The sequence below is a fragment of the Macrotis lagotis genome, chromosome 1 (assembly GCF_037893015.1).
Source record: "Macrotis lagotis isolate mMagLag1 chromosome 1, bilby.v1.9.chrom.fasta, whole genome shotgun sequence".
Taxonomy (NCBI): Eukaryota; Metazoa; Chordata; class Mammalia; order Peramelemorphia; family Peramelidae; genus Macrotis; species Macrotis lagotis.
Window position 1 is genome coordinate 345,465,127 of NC_133658.1, and position 9,895 is coordinate 345,475,021.

Genomic DNA, 9,895 nt, shown 5'->3' on the forward strand with positions numbered 1-9,895 from the left:
AAATTTGGGTGTACCCAGACACTGGGTTAGTTGTCCTGGGGAGAAAACTTTTCCTTACATTAAATCTTGCTATTCACCATTCTAGAATGACTCCCAACAACAGAAACATATATTGTCATTGAACACCAGAGAGAAACTTCTGATGGATTAATCTTGGGGTTAGAGTCTAATGCTAGTGAGGCAAAGGAAATGGATGTGATTTCCTTATGGGTCATGTCCTGCTGCCTTGAGCAATACTTCTGATTATGACCTGTCACCTCACAACATGGTATGGAATCCTACCGAAGGTTCAGATATTCATGGAACTATCCTCTAGATTCTGGATCTCAAAAGAAGAAATAATGATGATGATTAATGAGAGTGCTTTTTTAATAGTAATTTAATGTTCACAACAATTTTATGAGGTAGGAAACAGGTTTATTCTTCCCATTGTAAAGATGAAGAAATAAGTATCATAACTAGAATTCAAAACTGCTTATCATCTCCCTGGAAAGCTAAAGTTTCTTCAAAAGTTCCACTTTACTTATATAGTGGTTATCCTTATGAGACACGTAGCTCTTGCAAATAAACCCCCCTAAATTCTCTAGCACATAGATCATTGCACTTATTTGTCCTCTCCCATGCAATCACATGAAAAATCTCCATTCCAGAAGGTCAAATTCCTCATGAATTCATAAGATTTAGATAGATCTGGAAGGGCCCTAAGGATATCATTTAGTGCTTTCCTTAATGTTTTCATGACACTGCAATCTTGTTCTACTCCTACCTATTTACCTTCATATAGGTCCCTCTTGCTCAGTCTGTGTAATTCCTAAGTCTCTGGCCTAGACTCCCTTCTCTTTTCTCTATGTTATCTCATCCATGGATCCCATTAGCCCTTATGGGTTTGGTTGTCATCTTTATGCAGATGATGTTTAGATCTACATTTTTAGTATTGGTATCTCTACTGACTTACAGTCCTATATTTTCAATTGCCTCTTTGGCCTCTTGTTAGTAATCCAAACTTGAACTATTTATCTCTCTCTTTTCAAATCTTCCCTTATTTCTTATTGCTGTTTTTTAAAAAATAATTTAAAAATGTATTATTTATTTTAACATCTTTTCCTTTAAAAATTTTGAATATCAAATTTTCTCTCTCATCTGCACTCCTTCACTTTTTTGAGAGAGCAAGAAATATGATATAAATTATGCATATTGAAATCATGAAAAACCTTTTATATTTTTACATATTTCATAAAAAGCAAGAAAAATCAAGAAAGTGACAAAATTTTACTTCAGTTTGCACTCAGAGTTCATTAGTTTTCTCTCTGGGAGGGGATAATATTTTTTAAAAATTATGAGTCCTTTGAAATTGTCTTGGATCATTGGTTTGATCATGGCTGCCAAGTCTTTCAAAATTGATCATCATCACAACACTGCTATTACTGTGCAGAGTTATCTCCTGAATCTTCTCATATCACTTTGTATTAGTAATAAAGATAGCTCTTGCCATACTTTTCTGAAATCACCCTCTTGTCAATTCTTAGAGCACAATAATATTCCATCATAATTGTTCATCAATTCCCCAGTTGATGAACATCTCAATTTCCAATTCTTGGCCACAACAAAAAATAACTGTTACAAAAATTTTTATACATAAAACTACTTTTCTCCATTTGATTTCTTTAGTATATAGACCTAGTAGTGGTATTCACAGGGTATACACAATTTTATAGTCCTTTGGGCAAAATTCCAAATTGTTCTTTAGAATGGTTCACTGCTTCACTAACAATTCATCAACGTACTATTTTTCTCTTATCCCCTTCAAAACTTGTTATTTCTGAAAGGTGTGAGGTTGTTATGATTTTCATTTCTCTAATCAGCAGTGATTTAGAGAATTTTTTTCATATGATTATAGATAGCTTTAATTTTTTCTGAAAAAGAACTATTTATGTCCTTTAACCAACTATTGTTTGGAGAATGGTTCTTTTTTAATATAAATTTGACTGTTTAATACTCAGTATATTTGAGAAATGAGACCTTATCAAAGAAACTTGCTGTAAAACCTGACATTACTTCCTTGTTTATATTACCTTTGGGCAAAATGTAGTTTTTCTTATTATCCCTTTTAATTAGATTTATTTTTGCTTATGCTTTGTCTGAGATCATGATTGCTACTCCTGCCTTTTTAAAAAGTTCAGCTGAAGTGTATTAGATTTTGTTTCAGCCTTTTATTTTAACTCTATGCGCATCTTTCTGTTTCAAATATAGCTCTGATAAATAACATATTTGGATTATGGTTTCTGATCAATTCTGCTCTCAGCTTCTGTTTTATGGATGAATTCACCTCATTCACATTTATGATTTTTGACAGTGTATTTTCTTCTAATCCATTTTCTTCTCTCTCTTTTTATCTTGTCCCTCCTCAAAAGTCTATTTTGCTTCTAACCACTGCCTCCATTAATCTCCCCTTCCTTTTATTATTGCTCCCTTTCCCTTGTCCCCTACTTTTCCTATTTCCCTATTGGGTAAGTTACATTTCTTTTTTTTTTTAAATTTTTTTTCTTTAGGTTTTTACAAGGCAAATGGGGTTAAGTGGCTTGCCCAAGGCCACACAGCTAGGTAATTATTAAGTGTCTGAGACTGGATTTGAACCCAGGTACTCCTGACTCCAAGGCCGGTGCTTTATCCACTATGCCACCTAACCGCCCCTTAAGTTACATTTCTATTTAATCTCAATCTCTCTCTCTCTCTCTCTCTCTCTCTCTCTCTCTCTCTCTCTCTCTCCCCCCCTGTAATCTTCCTTTTTTGAACTAATTCCAGTGAGGGTGAGGTTCAAACACTGCTCGACACCCTCCCCCTTTCTCCTCTTCACAGTAAAAACTCTTTCTTGCTGTCTTTCATAAAAGAAAATTCTACCTCTCCCTTTCTCCTTTCAGTACATCTATTTTTCTTACCCTTTCATTTTTCTGAGATCATTACAACATAATTAACACACATATGCTAGTCTTCCTATATAGAAATGTAAATAGTTTACTTTTATTGAGGCCCTTATGATTACTCCATCATGTTTACCTCTTTATGCTTCCCTTGAATCCTGTGTTTGAATGTCAATTTTTTTATTCTTCTCTGGTATTTTTATTAATATTATATGGAAGTTCTCTATTTTATTAAATGTTCAGCTTTTTCCCCTGCAGGATTATGATCAGTTTTGTTGGGCAGGTTATTCTTGGTGTAATCCTAGCTCCTTTGCCTTCTGGAATATTTTATTCCAACCCCTCCTCTCCTTTAACATGGAAGCTACTAAATCTTGTCTATGGCTTCATAATACTTCAATCCCCCCCCACCCCCCACCCCCCGCCTCTTGAAATATTTTCTCCTTGGCCTAATAACTCTGGCATTTGATTATAATATTCCTGGAAGTTTTCCTTTTGGAATCTCTTTCAGAAGGTTATTAGTGAATTATTTTAATTTTAATTTTATATTCTACATGCAACTATTAAAGCAGTTTTTTGTGTTAATTTCTTGAAATATGATGTCTAGACTCTTTCTTTGATCTTGGCTTTCAGGTAGTTCAATAATTCTTAAATTATCTTTCCTGGATCTCTTTTCCAGATCAGCTGTTTTTCCTCATTAGATATTTAACAGTATCTTCTTTTTTTAAAAACTCCTTTGACTTCATTGTATTGTTTATTTTTCTTGTTGTTGTCCAAAAGAGTCATTATCTTCTATTAGTCCAATTCTAGTTGTTAAGGAATTATTTTCTTCAATGAACTTTTTAACCTGTTTTTCCATTAGTCCATTTTTTTTTTTATTTTTTACAAGGCAAATGGGGTTGAGTAGCTTGCCCAAGGCCACACAGCTAGGTAATTATTAAGTGTCTGAGGCCAAATTTGAACTCAGGTACTCCTGACTCCAGGGCTGGGGCTCTATGCACTATGCCACCTAGCTCCCCCCCCCCCATTTCCTGACTTTGAAGTTTATGTTAAAGTTGGGCTCTGTTCACCTAGGATTGGAGAGGTACTGTCCCAAGCTTCAGGTTTTTTCCCTAGTTCTGGGGATCTGTCAGGTTTTGGTGCTTCCGATGTAGTATGATCCTGGGAGAGGAATTGTCACTGCTTTCTTTGTCTTTTCTGTCCTGCCAATTGTTCATAACTTTCATTCTGAGATTAGTTTTTTATCTAATCTCTATAAATTGTCTAAGTATGTAGCTATTTACTTGTTCTCTCCCTCCTTCCCCCATTAGAATAGGAGGGACAATCTCCCCTGACTCCCCCCGCCCCATGCTTTGTATCTCTACAGCTTAGCAGAACTAGGTGGTATAGTGATTAGAGTTGTACTTGGAGTCAGGGAGTCAGGAAGAGCTGAGTTTCAGGTATGTGATACCAGGTATGTGATCCTGGGCAAGTGATTCAATGCTTCTGTACCCCAGTTTCCTTATCTGTATAATGAGAGGTTTTATATTAGCTAGCCTCCCTTCCAGTTCTTAGTCTATGATCTTATGAAACAAGGTTTGACATGTAGTATACACTGAATAAATGTTTGTTTATTCACTGCCTTACTTTTATCTAATTAAACAATCTAATTATACAGGGGAGCCACAGACAGCCCAGATAGGGGAAAGGACTTATTCAAGGTCACACAACAAATAAATGTAGAATAGGGACTCTAACTCATATCCTTTCACTTAAAATTCAGAATTTACAGAAATGTTGAGTCACATCAGAGCTTGCATCATATGGATACAGACTGCCTGCTTATGAACCAGTATTTATTTGGAAACTTGGCTTCTGCTCCTAACCTGGTTTCTCTTGCTCTTTCCATTCAGAGATATGCTCCTTTGAATGGTTTGAAAAACTTCATTCTGCTCTCTCCAAGATGCCCTTATCGACTAAGAATTTATTTGATTTAGACTTTAAGGTAAGTATTATTTATTATGTTTCTTTTTTATCCTTTTACTCTGACCATGACATATAGTTCTCCAAAATTTCTTGTTAATCAAGCAATAATTTCTGTAGAATCAGCTGTAGGAGGCAATGTGGGGCACTGGAAAGAACCTCAGCTAGAGACTTAGGAATCTAAGTTTCAATTTCAACTCTTGTACATATTTGTTCCCCTGATCTTGGACTCATGTTTCTCATAAGAGAAATGTATGAGAAACAAAGGATATGGACTGAAAGAACTCTAAGGCAAATATAGAGGAAGGAGCTTCATTTGGAGAGTGAATAATCCTAAACTTGAATATTATCTCTGTTATAGAGTGTGACCCCAGGCAATTTCATTCTTCATTATATACTCTCAGTTTCTCTCTTTAAAAAATGAAGATAATAATTCTTGCTTTACTTCCCTTAGAACTATTGTGGGGACTGAACGGATGAATGTGGTGAAATGGCTTAAAGTCCTCTGTGGGATACTCAACACTAGTGTTGAGGAAGAAGCAGTTATGGGATCACAGCAACAACAATAGCTGGCATTTATATTACATTGTCTTTTGCAAAACGCTTTACATATGTTATTTCCTCTGATCCTCAAAATCAACCTACCTAGCAGGTAGATGATATTATTATTATCATCCTTTCATAGACAAGGAAATTGAGATAAATTAGATAGAAACTGAGATAAATAGATCATAATACTAGAGGGTAAGTAAAGTTGTCTAGAACCACAAAACTAGTAAGTGACTGAGGCAGGATTTGAGCTCAAGTCTTCCTGACTTCAAGTTCAGTGGATCTGAGTTAGACATCTGGATCTAATACTGGCTGTGTGTCTGTGGGTGAGTTAGGCAACTTCTTTGGACTTCAGTGTGCTCTTCTATAAAATCACTATACTATTATGTATATCATCTACCTAACAGGATTGTTATGAGAGGAGAGCTTTATAAACCTTGAAATGCTACAGAAAGGGGAGCTGTCATTGTCATTATTATTGTTGCTACTACTGCTGCTACCACTACTTTTTACTATTACTATTAGCATGACTATTGCTATAATTTCAATAGCAATGACTACTGATATTGCTACTATTATTATTAATTATTACTACTACTATTAATTACTACTACTATTACTTTCTGCTTTTATTAATAGTACTATTATTACTAATATTACAATAATGACTATCAGTATTACTACTTTCATTATCACTACACTACTACTACTACTTTCTATTATTACTACTCTTACTAACAGTACTATTAATACTATGATTACAATGCCTACTAATATCACCACTCATTATTATTATTACACTTTTATTGCTACAACTTTCTACTTTTACGATTACTGTGATTGCAACAACAATGCTATTATTATCATTATTGTCATTATGACATTACTATTACTATGACTATTACTACCAATGTCCATCAGAGAACAGGCAGTAAAGTATGTATACAAAACCATTTTAACATAACTACTAAGAGTTTTGGCACAGTGACAGTACACAGTGAATATGAGGATGCCACACAAAGGAGAAAGAGAGGAGTGGGCTTATTTTGGAATGCTTCTTAGAAGTGATGGAGTTGAGGATATGAAACTCTGAGGTGGTGAGGAAGGTTAGGTGATGAGGAAGTCAAGTTGCAATCATGACCCTGAACCACAAGATCTCTTTCTTTTCTTTGCTTCATTTTTTTTTTTTGCAGGACAAATCCTTTCCGACCCATTTCATCAGTTGGCTCCTTCAAGGTAAAGTTCCTCATTACTCACTTTCTGTAATATTGTTCTCTTTCCTTCTAGGTAAGAGAAAGAACTTAACTACCAGAAGTGGTATCCAATTCTCTGTGGCTCCATTTTGGGTTTTTGTTGACAAAGATGTTGCCTTTTACAGATGAGGAAACTGAGGCAAATAGGATTAAATGAATTGTGCAGGATCACATAGTTAATGTCTGAATCTAGATCTTAGCTCTGAGTTTCCTGATTCCAGGTGCAATACTCTATCCACTATGCCATTTAATTACCCTTACACTCATAGCTATATTACAACAAAATGGACTTCCTTATTAGGAAGTGAGCTACTTTACTCCTAGAAATTATAGGAGACTTGTGGAGGGGGTAGAGTATATTCCTGAGGAGATGCCTTCCAATTTTAAGTTTCTGATTCTTTGATCTAGGAAGTTGCTTGCATCTCTTCTTTCTCTCCTTCTTCCCTCCCTCAATCTCTTCCTTCTTTCCTTCTTTCCTTCCTTCCTTCCTTCCTTCCTTCCTTCCTTCCTTCCTTCCTTCCTTCCTTCCTTCCTTCCTTCCTTCCTTCCTTCCTTCCTTCCTTCCTCCCTTTCTTCTATTCTATTATCTCACTCAGCCTAGACATACAGAGACTGTCCCATTTTGATCAGCATGGACACTTTTGCTTACTATGTTTCTGACTTGGATTGATTCATTCATCTCATGTAATCTGGTACACCCTCCTCCATTTTGGGGGGATCATCAGGAATTTTTTTGTTGAATTGTTTCAGTCACATCATCAGGAGAATATTGGTGTTAAACTGTAGTTCTACTGCAGTATAGAACTCCAGAATCAAGCAATCAGCTAGCTCTTACCTCCTTGGTAGCCAGCCTTACATGTCTGGCTGAACCTGTTATTTTAAAGAAGGCTTTCTGCTGTGCTGAGAACTTTCAGTGAAGGTCAGTATGGTACTATGGAAAGAGCATAGTACCGGGAGCCAAGGATTTGGCTTTGTTACTAACATAGAATCATAATCTCCAAAACGGAAGGAACCTCAATTGTCATCTTTTCCACTATTGCTTACTTGATCACGGACCATTTGGCCTCTGCTTGATGATCTCTGATCATGGGGAATTCACTGACTCTCAAGTAGTCATTCTATTGCTAGACAGTTTTAGTTATTAGTATTTTTTCTTCTTCTATAGATTCCAAATCTACTTCCCTATGATTTCTAGCCATTAGTTCTAATTCTGCCCTTTGGGGCCAAGCTGAGCAAGTTGGATCCCTGTTCTGCATGATAGCCTTTCAGATATTTGAATAAATCAATCAAGTTCTTCCCAGGTTTTCCCTCTTGATATTTAAAGACAGATACATATAACATTTTAGTTCTCTTGGCCTCAGTTTCTCCATTTGTAAAATGAAGTAATTGGAATATTCTATTCTATTAGGAAATTGTGGAGTCTAGAGAAAAAACAGATATACCGCACAATTACAGGTGCTTGCAATACTGCAGGACATAACCTAAGAACTGGCTTTGGTCACAGACTGAGTTTGGTGGATTATAGAAGCATGGATGGATATCTGGCTATCATTTGTATTGGGAAAGGATGAATGATTATAGAAGGAGTGTGAAGAAAGCCATGAGAGAATGCTGAATTTAGCACTTGATGAGTGATTGGGGTGTAAGAATGATTTTCCTGAGAGTATATTTAGTGAGAGAAAGAGATAATGGTAATGGATATTTGGGATGAAAATAATGTGTTGGAGAAGGTAAAGAGAATGATTGACTGAGTTGTTGCATGACATGGAGACCTAGATGAATGGGATTGCATATAGGAATGCTGAATAATCTGGGGCCTAGTGTCTATCACTCATGAAAGTTCAGTAGAACAAATCAGTGATGAAAAATCGTAGGATCAAATTCCTTCTCATAAAGCTTAATTATGGTGGTTCTGAACTCCTCTTAGTTCTATTGCTTGAAGAGATGGGCCAGGGAGAAAGGAAGGAAGGGAACCACAGAATGACATAAACCATGTCCATTAATATGTCCATGGGGACACTATAATATCTTAATTACTTTGGAAGTGCCCTCCTCTTTTTGTGATAGGTTAGAGAGATGGGATGGAAGTGGGAGTACACAACTTAAAGCATCAAACCAAAGATCTCCAAACATTTATTCCTAAGCAACCAGAGCAAGAAAATCACCCCATGCAAAGAATTTCAACTACTCCCCACATTCTGGTGGCCCCACCAGAGTCAACAATTCATATTCCCGTTCTGTTTCAATATTCCAAAGGTGACTGGAAACTGTTATCTTGAGGATTATGCCACCTGGTGTTGAAGATGATGTCATACAGTTGACTAAGGTTTTGTTGACTGGCTACTTTGGATTGGGTGATTATGGTGATGAAGGATAGTGGGTTCTTGGAGAAATATCCTCCTTTGAATATGAAAGTTATTTAGAAACTTTCATAGATGGAGTATGCTAAGCATTCAGCTGGAGAGAGACTCTTTCTGAAATGCATGACTATACTGAGATATTTGAGAGTCATTTGGTCTGGAAGAAGGCAATGTGGTATCCTAGAAAGAACTCTAGCTCTCTAGTCAAAGGACCTTGGATCTCTTCCAGTTCTAAATCTATGAATTGATGAAATAGTATCTTATAGAATTTTTTGACTTTGTTCTTATTTCCTATTAATATCTCATCTACTCCAGATTAAATATTTTCTTGTGACAAAGGAAAGCATTAGTTAAAAAAACATTTGTTATTGAATACTGTGTGCATATAATATTCTGTCCTAGTAATCCTTATATCTCTATTAGGAGAGGTAAGTGTTTTGTTATCTCCTCTCCACCACCTACTCCTGAAGTTCAGTCATAGCCCTAAATCCTTGATATGAGAATCCCATGATAGTACTGATGGGAAAGCTCATTGAATTGTGTTCCATTCAATTTGGTCTTCTAAGGCAGCTAGGTGACACAATGGATGGAGCAAGGGCCCTGGAGCCAGGAGGACCAGAGTTCAAATTTGACCTCAGACAGTTAATAGTGATCTTGGGCAAGTCACTTAACCCCATTGCCTTGCAAAAGCAAACAAACAATTTAGTCTTCTAAGGCATGACCAAGTATAGCCAAGTCATTTCTTGTTCAATAAACTTTAGTGGTTCCCTAGTACCTCCAGGATCAAATATAAAATCATTTGTTTGGATTTTAAACACTTTTATAACCTTCTTCCCTTGTATTTTTTCAGTCTTTT